The sequence below is a fragment of the Tachyglossus aculeatus genome, chromosome X3, assembly GCF_015852505.1.
Source record: "Tachyglossus aculeatus isolate mTacAcu1 chromosome X3, mTacAcu1.pri, whole genome shotgun sequence".
Taxonomy (NCBI): domain Eukaryota; kingdom Metazoa; phylum Chordata; class Mammalia; order Monotremata; family Tachyglossidae; genus Tachyglossus; species Tachyglossus aculeatus.
Window position 1 is genome coordinate 18,634,550 of NC_052099.1, and position 19,728 is coordinate 18,654,277.

Here is a 19,728-nt window from a genome sequence, read left to right on the forward strand (position 1 = left end):
AAGTTCAAGGGCGATGCAGAAGGGAGTAGGAGAAGAGGAAATAAGGGCTTATTCGGGGAAGGCCTCTTGGAGGAGATGTACTTTTAAGTACACACCCCACTTTGAAGGTGGGGAGAGTGATAGTCTGTTGAATATGAAGGGGAAGGGAGTTCCAGGTCAGAAGCAGGGCATGGGCAAGGAGTCAATGGTGTGAAAGATGAGATCGAGGTACAGTGAGTAATAATAATAATAATAATAATGATGGCATTTGTTAAGCGCTTACTATGTGCAAAGCACTGTTCTAAGCGCTGGGGGGATACAATGTGATCAAGTTGTCCCACGTGGGGCTCACAGTCCTAATCCCCATTTTTACAGATGAGGGAACTGAGGCTCAGAGAAGTTAAGTGACTTGCCCAAGGTCACACAGCAGACTTGTGGTGGAGGCGAGATTCGAACCCATGACCTCTGACTCCAAAGCCCGGGCTCTTCCCACTGAGCCACGATGCTTCTCAACCCAATCTGCACCCAAGATGCTTCTACAACCCAAGAAGGAGTAGGTTAGGATGCAGACTGTGTCCAACCAGATTATCTTGTATCTACTCCAGCGCTTAGTATAGTCCCTGGGAGACTTCTTAGGCAGCTAAGAAGTACACAGTCTATAGTGGGGAGTAAGATTAATCCCCATTTTACAGATGAGGAACTGAGACACAGATAAGTTAAGTAACTTGCCCAAGGTCACACAGTAGACGTTACAGAGCCGGCATTAGAACCCAGGTCCTCTGACTCCAAGGCTCATGTTGCTTCTCCAAATACTTAAGAATAAGAAAATATTATTAAGATCATAGTAAGGGCAGTCAATCCTTGACTAAAATACCACAGTTGTTCAACTCCACAGGCAAGAAATAGGGCAACTCTGTAGGAAGAGTTAGTGGGAGAGTCTATAAACCAATAGTCAGGAATTTCTGCTTGATGCAGAAGGAAATGGCTAGCTTTCTGGGTGTATAGGAAAGGGCAAATGCAAGAGATACTGTGGACATCTAGTTGCTGAATGAATAGTGAGAAGTCTACAAGTGGTCACGGGTTCAAATCCTGGCTCTGCCAATTGCCAGCTGTGTGACTTTGGGCAAGTCACTTAACATCTCTGTGCCTCAGTGACCTCATCTGTAAAATGGGGATTAAGACTGTGAGCCCTCTGTGGGACAACCTGATCAACTTGTAGCCTCCCCAGTGCTTAGAACAGTGCTTTGCACATAGTAAGCGCTTAACAAATACCATTATTATTATTATTATTACAATGTCACCAAGGTTGAAGGCTCCTGGGACATGGAGGTTGTTGGTGTTGGTTCCAGAGATGGAGAAGTTAGGAGGGTGGCTGGATTCAAGAGGGAAGATGAGGAGCTCAGTTTTAGACATTTAAGTTTAAGATATTGGTTGGTCATCAATGTGGAGATGTCTGGAAAGTAGAGAGATAGAAGTACAATCAGAGGAGCACCAGATGGTCAAAAGAAAGTTTGAAGAGTATTTCTAGAAGAATGGAGAGATAAATGATATTGAAAGAGGGAGGTTTACTTCTAATTGTTTAGTACAATGTTTAGTACAATGCTCCATCCACTACACCACCTGCTCTCTAAATTGGTAGAAACATCCCCTACCCACAATGAACAGACTAGGCGAGAGACTAAAGTGGGAGATAGACATTAATAACAAGAATTGATAGAGGGCTCCATGCCTTACTCAGGCCCGGCAGAAACACCAGAATGAGACTGAGTCTCACGTTAAGGAACACACCCACAAAGCCCTGATAGGCACTGGGCAATATTATGATCCTTGTGGAAAGACACCATGCTTATTGCAGTGGTCTGCAAACAGTAGGTGCTCGCTTAGAACAGTGCTTGGCACACAGTAAGCGCTTAACAAATACCACCATTATTATTATTATTATTAATACTATTGCTTAACTGAAAGAAGTGTGTTGTCAGAAGAACATTAGTACCATCACTCATCCTATCCCACATCGATTACTGCAATAGCCTCCTTTCTGACCTCCCAACCCCCTGCCTCTCTCCACTCCAGGCCATACTTCACTCTGCTGTGCAGATTATCTTTCTACAGAAATGTTCAGGAACGTCACCCCCTTCCTTAAAAATCTCCAGTGGTTGCCTACCCACTTCCGAATCAAACAAAAACTCCTCACCATTGGCTTTAAGGCACTCCATCACCTCACCTCTCCTACTTCACCTCATTTCTCTCCTTCTACAACCCAAGCTGCACATTCTGTTCCTCTGGTGCTAGCTTTCTCACTGTGCCTCGTTCTCTCCTGTCTCGCCACCGACCCTTGGCCCATGTCCTACCTCTGGCTTGGAACGTCCTTCCTCCTGAAATCTGCCAGACAATGACTCTCCCCCACTTCAAATGAGTCTCACTGAAGGCACATCTCCTCCAAGAGACCTCCCCAGACTAAGTCCCAGTTTTCCTCATCTCCCACTCCCTTCTGTGTCACCCTGACTTCTCCCCTTATTCTTCTCGCCACCCTCCACCCGCCCCACGGCACTTATGTATTTATCTGTAATTTTACTTATTTCTACTGATGTCTGTTGATTTGTATTGATGTCTGTCTCCCCCCACACTCTAGACTGTGAGCTCATTCTGGGCAAGGATTGTCTCTCTTTATTGGTGTATTTTACTTTCCCAAGCGTTTATTACAGGGCTCTGCACACAGTAAGTGCTCAGTAAATATGAATGAATGAATGAAGACCATTCCCTAATTCCTTAAGAGTGTTCCATACAAAACACGCAGTGAAAATCCACATTTCAGGATACCTGAGTATGCATGGTTGAAAGGTCAACCATGAAGGAAATATAAAGGGGTGAGGGTTAGATGGTGCCCCCAAGCCATGAAGACAGATGACAAGGAAAGAAACCATCATACTGCAATCATTTTTTATTAACACTATCTGAGACTGAACACTGGCCTGGTGGATCCAGCTTGGCAATCCTCTGTCTGTGTTTTTGGGCAATGCGTATTTTGGAAAATGTTACTGGGTGCCACGGTTTAACAAATACACTCTCCTTTTAACTTTCAGATTTGAAGTAAGGCCTGAAGAGCTTGGTACTGTTTGAAAAATGTTGGTTGTTTTACTTGGCAGCAGAAAAATTAAACACATTGCAAATAAGCCTCATATGATAAACTGTATCAAATTCCTGTGTAATGGCATCACACAGAATGCTAGCAAACACTCAATTTAATTTATCAGACAAATCAACTCTGCCTCACAACTGGACACAGATCTGAAACCTGAGAGAAGTAGATCATGAAAGAAAGATGCCAAGCAGAAATGTAATCTCTCAATAACGATCTCAGTCACCTTTTTGGAAATAGATTTGTTTGAGAAAATGAGAGACCTTCTCAAGTTAAACCTTGACTGGATTCAATGCTCATGCATACATGGATCATTGTGGGCATGGGTTGTCACTGTTTACTGTTGTATTGTACTTTTCCAAGCACTTAGTACAGTGCTCAGCACACAGTAAGTGCTTAATAAGTGGGATTGAATGAACACATTGGGCAATGGGTTAGACTAACTATACAAGGGAGTCTGATTTCTCTAGCTCTCTCCCTATACGCATTATCTCATACACATGTACATTTTCATCAGTGAATTATTATTTTTAAATTTTTCAGATGAATTGAGAGGTAGTCAGTTCCCAAAATGGTAATACCATTTAAATATGAAGTTGTATTCAAATGTGCCACTCTTTGTAGAAAAAAGCACTATTAAGTGTTAAGTCATTTCACATGCACTGATCTCTAAAGTTAGATAAGTTATTGCACAGTTACCTAAGAGATATCTGTAAGACTCTAAATGCTTGGATGGGATCCCAAAATGCACCACATTTGGGGACAATTTGAAATCTGCTCAACAGCAGGACTCACACTGACAGTCTCTTACAATATGCAAAATATGTGCAAACTTTACAGCCCAGGAAAGGAGTTCAAATAAAGTTCATCTGTAGCAATGCATTAAAAAAACAAAATGAAACAATGGGAAGCTTTATGCCAATATATTTAATAAATTAAGACCTTAGGGGTTTGTACACATTCCTCTGCCTTTAGAACCTGAAATAAAAATGTTTGAATGAAATTGATTCTGGTTTATACATTGTCAACTTAGAGTGCATAGCAAGGGTATGTGGATTGGCCTTATTATAAATTAACGTAACATACTGCTCTAATACTGCCGATAGACTCTATTGACCTGACTTGTTCAAGAATGAATTGGTAGACTAGCCTTAGAGGAAACCTGAAGGGAAACAGTGTGGGCTAGTGGGTAGAGCAGGGACCTAATAATAATACTAATGATGGTATTTGTTAAGCGCTTACTATGTGCAAAGCACTGTTCTAAGTGCTGGAGGGATACAAGGTGATCAGATTGTCCCACGGGGGGCTCACAGTCTTAATATTCATTTTACAGATGAGGAAACTGAGGCACAGAGAAGTTAAGTGACTTACCCTGAGTCACACAGCAGACAAGTGGCAGAGCCGGCATTAGAATCCATGACCTCTGACTCCCAATCCCGTGCTTTTTCCACTGAGCCACACTGCTTCTCCGTAAGAAGGATCTGCGTTCTAATTCCTGCTCTGCCACTTGTCTGCTGTTTGACCTTTGGGAGAGTCATTTCATTTCTCTCTGCCTCAGGTACTTCTCTTGTAACATGGAGATTAATACTGTGAGCTCTCTGTGGGACAGGGACTGTGTCCAATTTCATAAGCATATATCTACCTCAGTGCTCAATACAGCACCTATCACATCGTAAGCACTTAAGGAATACCATAAAAATGATTTGTTACTGATTACATAGATAATAAACCAAAAAAGATAGGCTAAAATTGCACCAACTTGGCTAACTCTTCAAAGATTTTTCACATACTAATACCCAAGACATTGCTGGCTTTTTCTGCTGCTTGATTGAGGAAGTGTTTAACTGTACCACCATTTTGTCACCTCTGATGGAGAAAAATCCAGTGAAAATGAACTTTCAACTTTGCCGAATCCTTATGGAGAGCACATAGCCTCAATCCTAACTCTATTAAACAGTGATGCTTACCTCTGACTTTTGCTAATTAACTATGTTCACTCAGTACATAAATCAAACTCAACAACTCAACTCTAGACAACTCCTTTGAGAGGGAACCTAGAGTCTCTGCTGGTCAGGGTCATTAGGAATGTAATGGGCTTTCAAACTGGAAATTTAGAGAAGTGAATCAGACTGTCCTAATGTACTAGTTAATGAAGCTTTGTATTGCCAATTACCAGAAAAGACTCTGTCATTATAATAAATAGTTTTTTTAATCTTGTTAGTGCGACTATGCATTGTGTTCACAGATACATATGAACTACATGGGATCACAAAACATTTGATGTAGCAAATATACAGTTCTTTAAAATAGCGCTTAACCTTTCCAGATGAATTTCAAAAAATTGGCTTGCTATTTTATGGTTGTTTAAAATGAAAATAACTTTTTGGGATAAAGACGACTCAACTTTGCCAACAAATATGAGAGTGGAGCAGGAGGGCAAGGAAGGTATTTGACATTGTTTATGAGAACTGTACCAGTTTGTAGAGCAATGAATTAAGGGGACTGGTTTATTAGGAACTCAAAGTGAGATTGGACAGAAACAGCATTAACATCATCAGCGTTTACTGAACACCCGCTGTGCACACAGGATTAAGATGCTTAGGAAGGCATAAGAGAAGTAGAATATATAGTCTCTGCACTTGAGGCATTTCATAATGAGGGATGAAAATTGCCAAGTGAGGCTAGGGATTAAAGTGGAGCGTGGAAAAGAGGATGAGGCGATCAGGGTAGGAGGAAGAGGAAGAGGCGATCAAGGTAGGAGGAAAGGGAAGGAAGACTGTGAGAGATAAGGCAGTAATGAAAATCGCTATTACATAAGGGATGTCTAGGGCTACATTCCCTGTATTCTCCCTGGCACTCTGAAACACATACCTTACTACTACTCATTAGACAATACAGAGTTTAAAAGGAGAATGAAAAGAACAGGGTCTTCAAGAAATGCATGAGAAAGGAACAGAATAGTCCCTGTCATACACTGGGTTTGCAGTCTAAGAGGTAAAGAAAGCAGATAACTTATCCATATTTCACAGATGAAAAAACTGAGCATGAAGAGGTTAATTATCTTACTCAAGGTCACACAGCAGTACAAACGCCTGGTGCTCCAACCCACTGTTGGGTAGGGAACATCTCTATATGTTGCCAACTTGTACTTCCCAAGCACTTAGTACAGTGCTCTGCACACAGTAAGCGCTCAATAAATATGATTGAATGAATGAATGAATGTTCTTTTCACTAGCCAAAGGGACTTATCACTTGTCAATGAATTTCATGGTAGAAAATCCACTAATTCCTTTTCCTTCCACCCATGCAAACTTCCCATGATCTATATTCAATTCACCCCACCCACCGGGGGAAGTCTTATTAGGCAGAAATGTCAGGTGATTTCTTATTCCAGAGTGGCTCTGGACGAAAGATGCCCTCTGATAGATAGATCCATGACTTTTTGTTGTTGTTGTTGTTTTTTAATAGTACTTACTAAGCACTTTTTATATGCCAGCACTATACTAAACTCTAAGGTAGAAACAAGATAATCAAGTAGGACACAATCTCTGTCCCACATAAGGCTCATAGTTTATGTAGGGATCCTTCTACATTATTTCTTCTTCCTTCACCTAACAAAGGGCAATGCACGTGATTTCCTTCACTAGCTAGTGAATATTGCCCCACCAGATTAATATGGAAACAACTTCAGAACTCTTAAATTGATGTTTCTATCATTAGTTTTGACAAAACAGAGAGATATAAATTTGATTTGGTTTCGGTCTTAATTTAAAGCTACCATGTGAATTTAAAGCTATTGCCGAACTATTTTTTCAAGAGTTTTATTTTGCTAATTTACCATTTTAAAACAACTCATGGAAATACACTGCCGAGAGACTCCGATGATAAAACATTGAATAAATTTAAATATTTTTTCCTTTTCAGAAATATAAAATGGTAGTTTTTCGGATCAGGACTTCATTTTACCAGTTTAGACAGGATATTCCTCCAACCTATTTCCAAAATGTCCTATACAGTACATAGTTTTGAAATGTGCATGATTTTCAGGAGAGCATTGGGGAAAAAAGAAGAAATGATGAAGTTAAAAAGGGACCCTATGGTTTACCCTATTACTACAAAAATTGTGAAAAGAAAAAAAAACTAAATTGCTTTCCAAAAAAATCAGTACTTTTTTATACTACTGTGGCAAATTGTCTTCCAAATTTGGAGACATTAAAAAAAAATACCCAGTAATGATTGGATAATTCAAGAATTCATGAGATTTTTGAATCAGTCTAATAATTTTGGAGACCATTTTATAATCCCACCAAAATGTTATTTGTGTAATTTATTAAGCATCTACAATGTACTAAGCACTGTGTTAAGAGCTGCAGTAGATACAAGATAATTACATCAATCAGATCATGGTCCATCTGGGGCTCAAAATCCAAGGGGTAGAGAAAGCAAGTGTCTTATCACAAAAGAAGAGGTATATCATTGGTGCCTGTAGGTGTGTGAAATAAAAAAAATTATATTATTTTGCTTTTCGTTAACATATTCTCATTTAACTTCAGCAATCACTAAACACACTTGTTATCATTTGTAAATGAGCCATTATTTTTACATATCCAATTACAAAGTACATTAATATGATCTAAAATATTTTCCTAATTCAATATTTATGTTATCCAACCATTTTAATGAATTGAAATTTCTGAAAACACAGTCTGGTTACCGATGATAACTATGCTGAGTACAATGTCCAGTTTAGTCTTCATTCTATTTTAATAGATTCAAAAATGTATTTATACGATTCTTATGGAAAGTTTAACTTATTTCAGGTTTTTGTTTTTATATACTTTGTTTGTTTTTCTTTATGGCTGGATGTATTGTGATTGACTGGCATAATGGCTGACCCACAATGTCAACGGTGCTGAAATGGCTTGCTTTCAGAGAGAATTCTTGCTAATATTATGTCCAGTGGATTATGGTTTTGTTTCCCCCCTTATCTCAGACTTAATGGCACATGACAACTATTACTAGAGAGGACTGAAAGTACAGGAAAGAAGGACAGTCGCTACCTTGAGACATTATTATAAAGAAACGATAATCAGGTAGGAGAAGGGCACAGGGGAGCTACAATATTCCAAACACCTGCTGGTTTTTTCATAAAGCCCCTTAGGCTTTGGAAGGTACTGTACCAATGCTGCAGCCACCTCTGGCACTTAGGTATTTACTTGTTTCTGCCCATCCTCAGGATTTTTGATGGTATACATATTTATCTTTGTTTTAAAATTCAACATACTCATTCTAATCAGTTTGCTTATAAATGCTTTATAACCATCTACTTCCATCTCCCTCATTGGAGTGTAGACTCCTTGTGGGCAGGAAAAGTATCTTGGGCTTCTGCTTCATTCAACTCTATCTACTGTGCATCACCTGTAGGCAGGGCACTGTACTAAGCATTTGGGAGACTACTATATAACAAAAAACAGACAATTTCCCTGCCCACACCGAGCTTACAGTCTAGAGACGAGCCCCTTTCCAAGTGCTTAGTACAGTGTATTACACTCAGGTGCTCAGGAAATAATAATAATAATAATAATGGCATTTATTAAGCGCTTACTATGTGCAGAGCAGGAAATGCTGCTGAAATGTGCAAATAACCAAACTCCCTTCCTGTGTAGCAAGACTGAGGTTGAGACATCAATGACCAAGTGACAAACAGCCTGGACACAATTTTTTAAAGAATCTTTTTAAGAACCGCAGAGCTTATCGGTTGTAGATAAAATACTCTGTCAAATTATCTGCTGATACACCCTCTGTTTGGCATTTTGAATTGCTACCATGACAATAGGGTGTTAAGTGTAAGAGTAATGTAGCACATATATATGTTGCCAACTTGTACTTCCCAAACGCTTAGTACAGTGCTCTGCACAAAGTAAGCGCTCAATAAATACGATTGATTGATTGATATAAGCGGTTTCGCAAGAGCCAAAATAATTAACCAAAAATAACATAAACAGTGATAAAAACACAAGAATATAGTGACATGATGAAATAGAAACATCACTATGAACATATAATGAATTATAGTTCTATATTTACATATGAAAGAACTTTCATTTTCAGTGTTAGTTTTCATGTCCTACTCGTCAAAACAATGCCTTGTATGAAAGTAATGATAAGGATATTAAAAATAGTAAGAGTGGTATTTGTTTAAAACGGTGCCAAGCACTGTGTTAACTGCCAGGGTAGATACAAGATAATCAGGTCCCATATGGGGCTCACATTCTAAGTAGGAGGGAGAATAGGTATTGAATCTCCATTTCACAGATGAAGGAACTGAGACTCAGATAATTTAAATAATTTGCCCAAGACCATACAACAGGTAAGTGCCAGAGCCAGGATTAGAACACACTTTCTCTGATTCCCAGGCCAGGCTCTTTCCACAGGCCAAGCAGCTACTCAAACTAGTCAAAACCAACTAGAGAACAAAGAGCCATTGAAATGAGCTTCTAAGCTCTCTATTCAAGTCAGTAATAGTACTTTAAAGATTAAGGGGTAAAAGGAGATAGACAGTGAAATGCTTGAGTCAAGATAACATTTTACACCCCTTGGAATGCTAGAGAATGATCTCAAAGTGAGAAACCCCTATAAGAAATACCTGCATTAAAATTAAATCAGTCAATCAATCATATTTGAGTAGCATTAGCATGAAAAATGCTGAAAGAAGAGCATTATAATGATCTCCGTAGATACATTAGGCCTCATACATTTTTGTCTTAGGTCTAGTCCCAGACTAAAATATCACTCTGCTTGAATCCTTAAAGGATCCGTTCCCACTGAAGATTTTACTCCTGGTACAAGCGAAAGTCTTCTGGAACTTTCCATATATCCTAGTCTTTGAAAGTTTTCCAAGCTGCTTGATTTAATATTCCATCTTCTCAACTGCAACTTTCCGTCCAACACTACCCTAAATACCACCCTACCGACCCTTCCCACGAGCTCTTTTTTTCAAAACGACATTTGTTAAGTGCCTCCTATGTACCAGGCACTGTACTAGAGGCTGGTTAATCAGGTTGGACACAGTCCGTGTCCCACAAGGGGCTCACAGTACTAATCCTCATTTTACAGATGAGGTAACTGAGGCACAGAGAGGTTAAGTGACTTGCCCAAGGACACAAAGCAAACAAATAGTGGAGCCAGGATTAGAACCCAGGTCCTTCTGGCTCCCAGGCCCCTGCTCTATCCACTATGCCACACTGCTTCTCCTTGTGGGCAGGGATTGCATCTAGCAACTCTTTTGTATTGTAATAATAATAATAATAATAATAATAATAATAGCATTTATTAAGCATTTACTATGTGCAAGGCACTGTTCTAAGCGTTGGGGCGGTTACAAGGTGATCAGGTTGTCCCACGGGGGGCTCACAGTCTTAATCCCCATTTTACAGATGAGGTAACTGAGGCACAGAGAAGTGACTTGACCAAAGTCACACAGCTGACAAGTGGCAGACTTTCCCAAGCACTTAGTACAGGGCTCTGCACATAGTAAGCACTCAACAAATACCATTTATTGTGTGACTGACTGATTGTTTCTTTGAGCCCACAGCATGACTCCCAACGTTTTTCTCTGTGCTCCTTCCCAGTGATTCAGTTTAGATATGGTCACCGGAGGGACGAATGTCCAGAGTTACTTGTTAGTGCTCTGTTGATTACTTGCAGTGTCTTCTTAATTAAGACCATGGCACTCAACATTGCACAAACAAGAACCACAGTGGTGAGGAAATGTATCTGTTGAAACTAACAGTTCTTAATTTTAAGATGTGCAAAGAGGCATAAGTGCCTTCCGACCTGCCTCGTTCCATGTTAACCTCGTGCCCAAATCATTGTTCTTTTTCATCATTTCACCGTGTCACCATTCCATTCATTTACGGTGTCACTGATAGAAGTTGAGAATGATTTAAAATTCTTCCAGGCTTCACTCTTTAGATGTTGTGTTCCATTGGGAAGAGTTACCAGCTCTCTTTTGGCTACTCTGAGCAATTGGTTCCACGTCAGGAAAGATATTATGTAATCACTGATGGCCGTTCTGTCAAGCTACCTGTCCAATGTGCAGCTGCAACCCAAAAAAGCCAAGCAGTTGGCTCAAAGTCATCAGGGAGGCAATAGAAAACAGAATAAAAGGCCCTATTGCCATTATTAAACTGGGTTCAGCCCACGTGGAATGGGGTGAGTCCAGTGCTTAGTACAGTGCCTGGCACATAGTAAGCGCTTAACAAATACCGGAATTATTATTGTTTTTTTGCTTACTGCTTCTTACAAAGCGCATACATAGCTGTAGAAGTGAGAAGCTGCATGGCCTGGTGGATAGAGCACGAACCTGGGAGTCAGAAGGACATGGATTCAATCCCGGCTCCATCGCTTGTCTGCTTTGTGACCTCAGGCAAGTCACTTCACTTCTCTGTGCCTCAGTTCCCTCATCTGTAATATGGGGATTAACACTGTGAGCTTGATGTGGGATGGGGACTGTATCCAACCCAATTTGCTTGTACTGCCCTCCCAGCGCTTAGTACAGTGCCTGGTACATAGTAAGCACTTAACAAAAACTGCAATTATTATTATTAGGTGGATCAGCAAGAGGGACAAGCATCTTTGTGAGGAGAGACTCAAGAAGTGGGATTCTTAAGTCTTTAATGATGCAGGCTGTGAAGGGATTTGTTTAAAGTTTACCAGGTCATGTCAAATGGGGATTAACACTGTGAGACCCATGTCAGACATGGACTGTGTCCAATCTGATTATCTCTTATCTACCTTACACTTACCATAGTGCCTTCCACATAGTAAGCACTTAACACACACCATTAAAGTAATTTGTTAAAAAAATCGGTGATTACACAATTTTAGGCCAGAGTCACTGACACTCTTAGGGCTCAGGTTGCAAACTTTTATTCATTCATTCAATCATTCATTCAATCATATTTATTGAGCGCTTACTGTGTGCAGAGCACTGTACTAAGTGCTTGGAAATTTGGCAACAGGTAGAGACAATCACTACCCAACAACAGGCTCATGGTCTAAAGACAAACAAAAATTATGCGCATTTTTGGTTACCGTTTGAAATTTTTTGCCTCAGAAATTTTGTTGAGTCAGAAAATGACAGTAGGTTTAGATAGCGTTGGGATAAGTGAATAAAAAAGCAACCCATAATATGTGGCTAAAAGAGAGATGGGGATGTTTTATGGTTCATCCATCATCACAAGAATGTATGTTAGGGCGGGTGACTGGTACTCTTACCTCCAAGCTACCTGCTGCCAGTATTGGGTAGAATTCTGAGAATAAGAAGCAGCGTGGCTTAGTGGAAAGAGCCCAGGGTTGGGAGTCAGAGGTCATGGGTTCTAATCCCGCTCCGCCACTTGTCAGCTGTGTTACTTTGGGCGAGCCACTTAACTTCTCTGTGCCTCACTTATCTCATCTGTAAAATGGGGATTATGACTGTAAGCCCCACGTGGGACACCCTAATTACCTTGTATCTACCCCAACGCTTAGAACAGTGCTTGGCACATAGTTAGCACTTAACAAATACCACCATCATTATTATTATTATTAATACTGGGCTGGGTGGACCCATGAATGCTGTATCTAGTGTTTTCTATTCTTATGCTTCGGCATCTACCTTTCCTCTTTGGGAGCTCAATTTCCTGCAGTGGTTGAGATAAGAAAACAATATCAGAGGACTAAGAAACAATTTCTCTCCATCATTTATTTACGATATTGCCTGTCTCCCCCTATAAACTGTAAGCTTGTTGTGGGCAGGGAACATGTCTACCAACGCTGTTTTACTGTTATATTGTACTCTCCCAAGAGCTCAGTACAATTCTCTGCACACATTAAGCGCTCAATAAATAGACTGATTGATCTAGTGGAAAACCGTCAGCTTAATCAGTCTTTTATAGGTAACATGCTCAAACACTAGTGGACCACAGAGGTAAAAGTTCAATGTATTGTTGAATAAGGTTGGAGTAATTCCCCACCTACTGAGGCCCTGGGTGTTCACAGACTTCACCAATCATGGAGCCCTTATTTCTACAGGCTTTCTCAGTTCTACTCCCCATGAGGGACCAGTTCCATGTCTATTTCCCTGTGTATTCTCTCCCAGCATTTAGTAAAAAGCTCTGCTACAGTAAACAGCTAATAAATACTACTACTACAAATACTCAATGGAATTAATCAATCAAGGTAATTTACCGGGTGCTTAAGCACAAAGAAAGGAATAGAGAGCAACAAAATGGCAGAATTGGAAAATAGACACTATCCCACAATTCAAGATGGGCATTATAGTATGTTATCACAACAATTAGGGATGTGTGACTATGCTTCCTAGTGGACTGTCCCAAATAGTGGATCACAACTAGTCAGGCGGGAAAGGGGGGAGAGGGTGAGGGAGAAAGGAGGAGGGAAGAAGTCTCAGGAGGGTGAAGAGAGTATTAAGAATCTTAAAATCAAACAGTCACCATCAGGATTATTGGCACATTTAACATGAAACCATTAGAATTCAACCGTCAGGTTGATGACTTGTTTATACAGGAAACGAATAGCATAAAATCAGGCTGGTTGGAGTAGGAATGAGACAAAATGAAAGCAGAAAACAAATGCAAGGCAGAAATATGGCTCATGAATCTTCCTTAATAAAACAGAGAGCAAAGCAGAAGGTTGGGAATCAAATGTCTGCAAGACAGCTGTGGGTGACCTCACATCTATGGAAATTACTTCCAGAAATTAAAGCTATAGGGAGGGACCAAACAAGCCTGGGGTGAAATTGATCATGGTATATGCATTCATTGTGACATACTGTCTCAGTTCTTGTGGATTTTGAAGTGGAACTAGAAGGAAAGAATTACACACTTGTAGCCCAAAAGGACTTCTTTCTGTCTCCCCACCTCTAGACTGTAAGCCCTTTGTGGGTAGAGATTGTCTCTATTGCTGAATTGTACTTTCCAAGCGCTTAGTACAGTGCTCTGCATGCACTAAGCACTCAATATATACGATTGAATGAATTGAATGAATGAACTTCAATCACAAGTATTTATTTTCTAATTATAGAGAGACTAAATCCTTCAATTTTGTCTAAACATTCATAAAAATTGAAAAGCCATGGGTTTTGTGCCTTCCTTCCAAATCAGTGGAAATGCGACTCTTCCAAATTCCAGTTTCTTCATTAGTTTCTTCTGGGGTCAATACAACACTTTGCATAGGGGCGGTTGTCCCACGTGATCTGTAACCCAGAGATCCACTCTGGTCAATGTCCATTCAAAATCATTACATTACTGTAATAGAACCTATGAAACTTCTAAAGCCTTAGGAAATTCCAATTACATCAATGAGATGTCTTAATAACTCCCCATGAGCTATGACTCCCCCGAGATATGCTTATGCTCTTTGAGGCTAATTCTGTTAAAGTCATACAGGAGACAACCGATTTGATCCAGTCATAGGGAAGGAAATTGAAGGTGAGCCACAGCTGTAACAGGTGGGGGTTTAGGCCTCATTAGGCAATTTTCTCAGTAGGAGTCGGATTATGGAAATTCATAAATCTGATTGGAGGATGAGGATTTTTTTCATCATGGAGAATGTCTGGGTGAAGGCTTTGTAATTTAGCAGCAGCTGGAGAGCACTTAAATGATTAAAATGCTCTCCCTGCCCCTGCTGTTCATCAGTCTACAATGAATCTCCTGGACTCTTACTCCGCTGGCCGCCAATAGGAAGAGGGGAAAAAAAAAATAAAACTCATTATACAACAAAGATACCGAGTTTGAGATCCTGCTCAATTTAAGCCCGACAGAATAATTAACTTGAGACACATCACCGGAGGGGATGATCTGTCTGCCGGCTCTGGAAGGAGAGAGGGAGTTTTAGTTTGATGCTGGTTCCTTTGTGGCCTCAGGCATTGTTTCATCGGGCTTCTGGAGGCATTAAATGTTCCAGTCTGGACAGGATGGCTCTTTCCCACTGCAGAGGGGAAAAATGCCATATTTGGAAAGATATTGGATAATCCAGAATGTACCCAAGCCAAGGTAGAGGCATCATCTTCTCAGGGACATTTGCTAATAGATTTCATCGTGCTCCTCTACCAATCACTGGCAACCTCAAAGAGACTTTGTTTTCTGCTTTTCCTCTTCAGAGAGCAAACACTTTGTCATGGCAACAAGGACAAGCGATGGAAATGAATGGATAGAAAACAAGGCTATAAAGTAAAACTAAGTCCATATTCATAAATTTGACAGCTGGGTGTCTGAAGAAAAAAAAATGTGGCCAACCACCAGGCTGATGGGTGTAACTGGGTTTGAATATAGCTAGATTTCATTCTGGGTATTCACCAGTCAATGTAGTTCTGAGGTTTGAGTGTGAAAAAGCTTGTAGGTAATAGGTTGTTTTTCCTGACTGACTCCCATTATTTCTCCTAGATTGATTCAATTGGCGATTTGCGTGTATCAGGGACGACATTTCAGAAATTGGAAATATACTGTTAAACACTGTTTGTTCAATTAGGTTTTTGTAAGACTGCATGATTACTGCCCCTTTAGGACTTCATGGAAAGGACATGCATACTTCATGATGCTTCTTAGCACTACAGAGAAAGATGTTCCTCTTGTCAGGAGCCTCATAAACTGTGTTTACGAACGGACTCCCAAAACCCCGACCTCTTTCTCGGCCTACCACTTACGTGACTGTGCTGGTAAGAACAGTAGCTCCATGAAGTTAAGCTCTGAATGTTGAACAGTGGTTTACTCGGTTAACTAAGCAAGCTTCCAGGTACCAAAGTTATGGGGGATATAGAGGGAGGGAAGGCCTCCCGGAAATGTGATTTCAGCAGGATTTGAAGAAGGGAAGGGCATTGATCTCCCGGATATGAAGGGGGGAGGGCATTCTGGGCAGGAGGGAAGGTGTGAGGGGCTTGAGGCTGGGAGTACAGTGAGATTGCTGTAACTTGGGTACTTTGTAACTACCTCTGTGCTTAGCATAGTGCCTGGCACGTAGTGCCTTAACAAATACCATAAAAAAAGAGAGATGAAGGCATTTCTCATCTGGAAATGCTATCAGCAGTTTGTCATCTAGAAACCCGCTAACCTGGCAGTGATTGCGACTCAATACAGTACAAAGATAGTATCATGGTATATGACATTGACAGCTTTACTCAACACAGGATCAATGTTATCAGAAAATCAGCAACAGCCTCTCAGACGAAAGGAATGATGCTCACAGAACATCACTGGTATTATCATTCCAAAAATCTATGGTCAGACAGCTCTGAGCCCTTTCCATTTTCAGTGTTGGAACGTGCCTGTTGCATGCCCTCTTTCACAGCTAGAAACGTATACATGCAGAGCTGTCTGCTTCCAAAGATGAAGCTCTTGACAGCCTCTGACTCATTAAGAACTTAGGATCTAATGGCGGAGACAGGCAGACATTAACTACCAAATACAGAATAAATAAAATAGTCAGAGCATAGGTGCAGGTGATTAAAAACAGATAAAAATAATGAAATGAATAAGTGGCAATACAAGTAAGGGCTAAGGTGTCTGCTGGGATGTCATAATAATAGGTATAATAATAATAATGATGACATTCTGTTGTCTAAGTTCTTTGTGGGCAAGGAACATATCAACCGATTCTGTTGCATGGTGCTCTCCCAAGTGCTTTGTAGGATAAATGCTCATTCAATAGCACTGAATGATTGATTATTTAAGACTTCATTATGTGCCAAGAGAGTCTACAGCCTTTACTGGTCCCCCATTCGACTGGCTGAAATGTTTACCTTGTGAGGAAACTAAATGGCTCAACACCAGTAACACTACTGGCTTCTCTATTTTCAGGAGAGGTTTACAGAAGCAGTGTGGCCTAGTGGATATACCACAGGCCTGGCAGTCAGAAACAACTAGGTTCTAATCCCGGCTCTGCCACTTATCTGCTGTGTGACCTCGGGCAAGTCACTTCACTTCTCTGTGCCTCTGTTTCCTAATCTGTAAAGTTGGGGTAAAGACTGTGAGCCTTATGTGGGACAGGGACTGACAGAGACCGTGTCCAACCCAAATATCTTCTATCCACTTCAGTCCTTAGAAGAGTGACTGTCTGGCACATAGTAAGTGTTTAACAAATACCACCATTACTATTATTATAAAGTCTCTACCATCTGGATAAGAGGCCATGGTCCAGTTGAGAACGACACCAGCCTTTTCTTTATGCTGCTTGGTCTCAGGTTTTTTAATCCACTCTTTGTCCACCTCCATTTAGGATGCTTCAGAAAGGGATGGCTTAAATTGCTCACGAAGGACATCGGGTAGACGAGAGTGAAGATCTCTGTTACTAGAAAGAGTACTTGAGGGAGCCAGGGAAACTCATTTTCTGTTTTATTTATCAAATTCCATCAGGAGTTTTAAGGTGCATTCTTGTTCAGAGGCATGGAGATAGGCAAAACAGCCTCTGGAATCGTTTTCTGCTTCCAGAATTTGTAATCTGAGAGAGAGACAGCATACAGATTCCAGGGGATTTGTTTGGCACAAACAGGATAAACCCTTCTTCTCCATCCCTGAATCTTTTTCATCTCTCATTTCTTACTCACTAATCAAATGATCTGAAAAAGGCTTTTGCTTAAACCACCTCTTATACATCACTATTAACTGCAGTGGCAGCAGCACTTAATGAGCATCTACTGTAGCTAGGGCACAGTACTGAAGAGTGATACAGGCCTGTGCTCTTTCCACTAGGCCATGCTACTTTTAACCTCAAAACAGGTTGACTGTCAAAGAAGGAGAACAGAAATTCCATCCCTGTTTCACAAATGACCAACTGAGACCCTGAGAGATCAAGTGAGAGAAGCAGCGTGGCTCAGTGAAAAAGAGCACAGGTTTTGGAGTCAGAGGTCATGGGTTCAAATCCCAGCTCTGTCAGTTGTCAGCTGTGTGACTTTGGGTAAGTCACTTAACTTCTCTGGGCCTCGGTTCCCTCATCTGTAAAATGGGGATTAAGACTGTGAGTCCCCCGTGGGACAACCTGGTCACCTTGTATCCTCCCCAGCACTTACAACAGTGCTTTGCACATAGCAAACACTTCATAAATGCCATCATCATCATCATCATTATTATTATTATTAACCAAGTGCCTGAACGGTGGAGCCTGGACCCCAACCCGAGTCTCCCGATTCTCAGCTGAGTGCTCTTTTTACGAGGCCACACTGCTTCCCATGTCATGGCCAAACAAGATGGGTCATAAAAAAAGTGTGGATCATCATCATTAGGGAAGCAGCATGGCACAGTGGCTACAGCACGGGCTTGGAAATCAGAAGGCAATGGGGGTTCTAATCCCGGCTCCGCCACTGTCTGTTGTGTGACCTTGGGCAAGTCACTTCACTTCTCTGGTCCTCAGTGACCTTGTCTGTAAAATGGGGATTGAGACTGTGAGCCCCATGTGGGATCAGGACTGTGTCCAACCAGCTTTGCTAGCATCCCCCCCCAGCGCTTAGTAAGGTGCCTTAGTAAGAGCTTAACAAATACCACAGTAATAATAATTATTTTTATTATTATCAGTCAGCGAATAACACTTTGGGCAGGTAGCTTTTTAGAATAAAGTGATTTGTTGGGAAAAGAGAGATTTCCCTGAAGAGACAACATGTGGAAACAAAGTTTGGATGAGGGAGAGTAAGGAGTGAGATTCAGCAGAAGGTAAGAATTGAAGAATGAGAGCTGGTGAATTTGGAGAAGAGAATGGAGAGGCAGGAAGGAGCAGTGACAGTGCTGGTGGAAAGTCTTAAGGGCAATTTTCAGGATTTATTGTCTCATGGGAGAAGAGACAGATTGACCTTGGAGTTTCTTAAAGGATTGAATTGGTATGTTCTGAATGATGTTTTAAGACGATAGCATGGGCAGCTGGGTAGCCTGGAGAGAAGAGAGGCATAAAGAAGAACCCAGTGATAAAACTGTTTAAATAATATGAAGCAGCTTGGCTAAGTGGAAAGAGCATGGATGTGGGCTCTAATGTGGGTTGACTGCTGTGTGACCTTGGACAAGTCACTTAACTACTCTGTGCCTCAGTTACCTCATCTTTAAAATGGGGATTAAAAGTGTGAGCTCCACGTGGAACAACCTGATTACCCTTCATCTACCCCAGTGCTTAGAGCAATGCTTGGCACAGTAGTATGCAGTAAACAAATACCACAATTATTACTATTAATCCAGATGGGAAACAGTGAGATCGCAAACCAAGGTGGTGGTCACAAAGGAAAAGAGGAACCGTCTGGATTACTGAAATATTATGGAGGAGAGATTTAAGGCAGACCGAGTTTAGAAGGTTAATTAAGGAGTGTTCAAAATGGCCCTATGATTGCTGGCTTGTCTCCTGGTGCAGTGTTTACATTTTGTTGAAGTTTCCTGACTTTACCATAGTTTATATAGTTATCTGGTTTTTTGAAAGACTCCCCGAGGAAGCTGAGAAAAGAGAGATCCTGTTTGCCTAAGGTTGCAGGACTGTCTTTGTTAAGTGGTCCCTGACTCTTTCTTTTCATTTCTGAATCAAACCATAAAGCACCATTAGAAGCAATATTTGCTGAAGCTGGAAGCCTTAGAGTCAAAAAG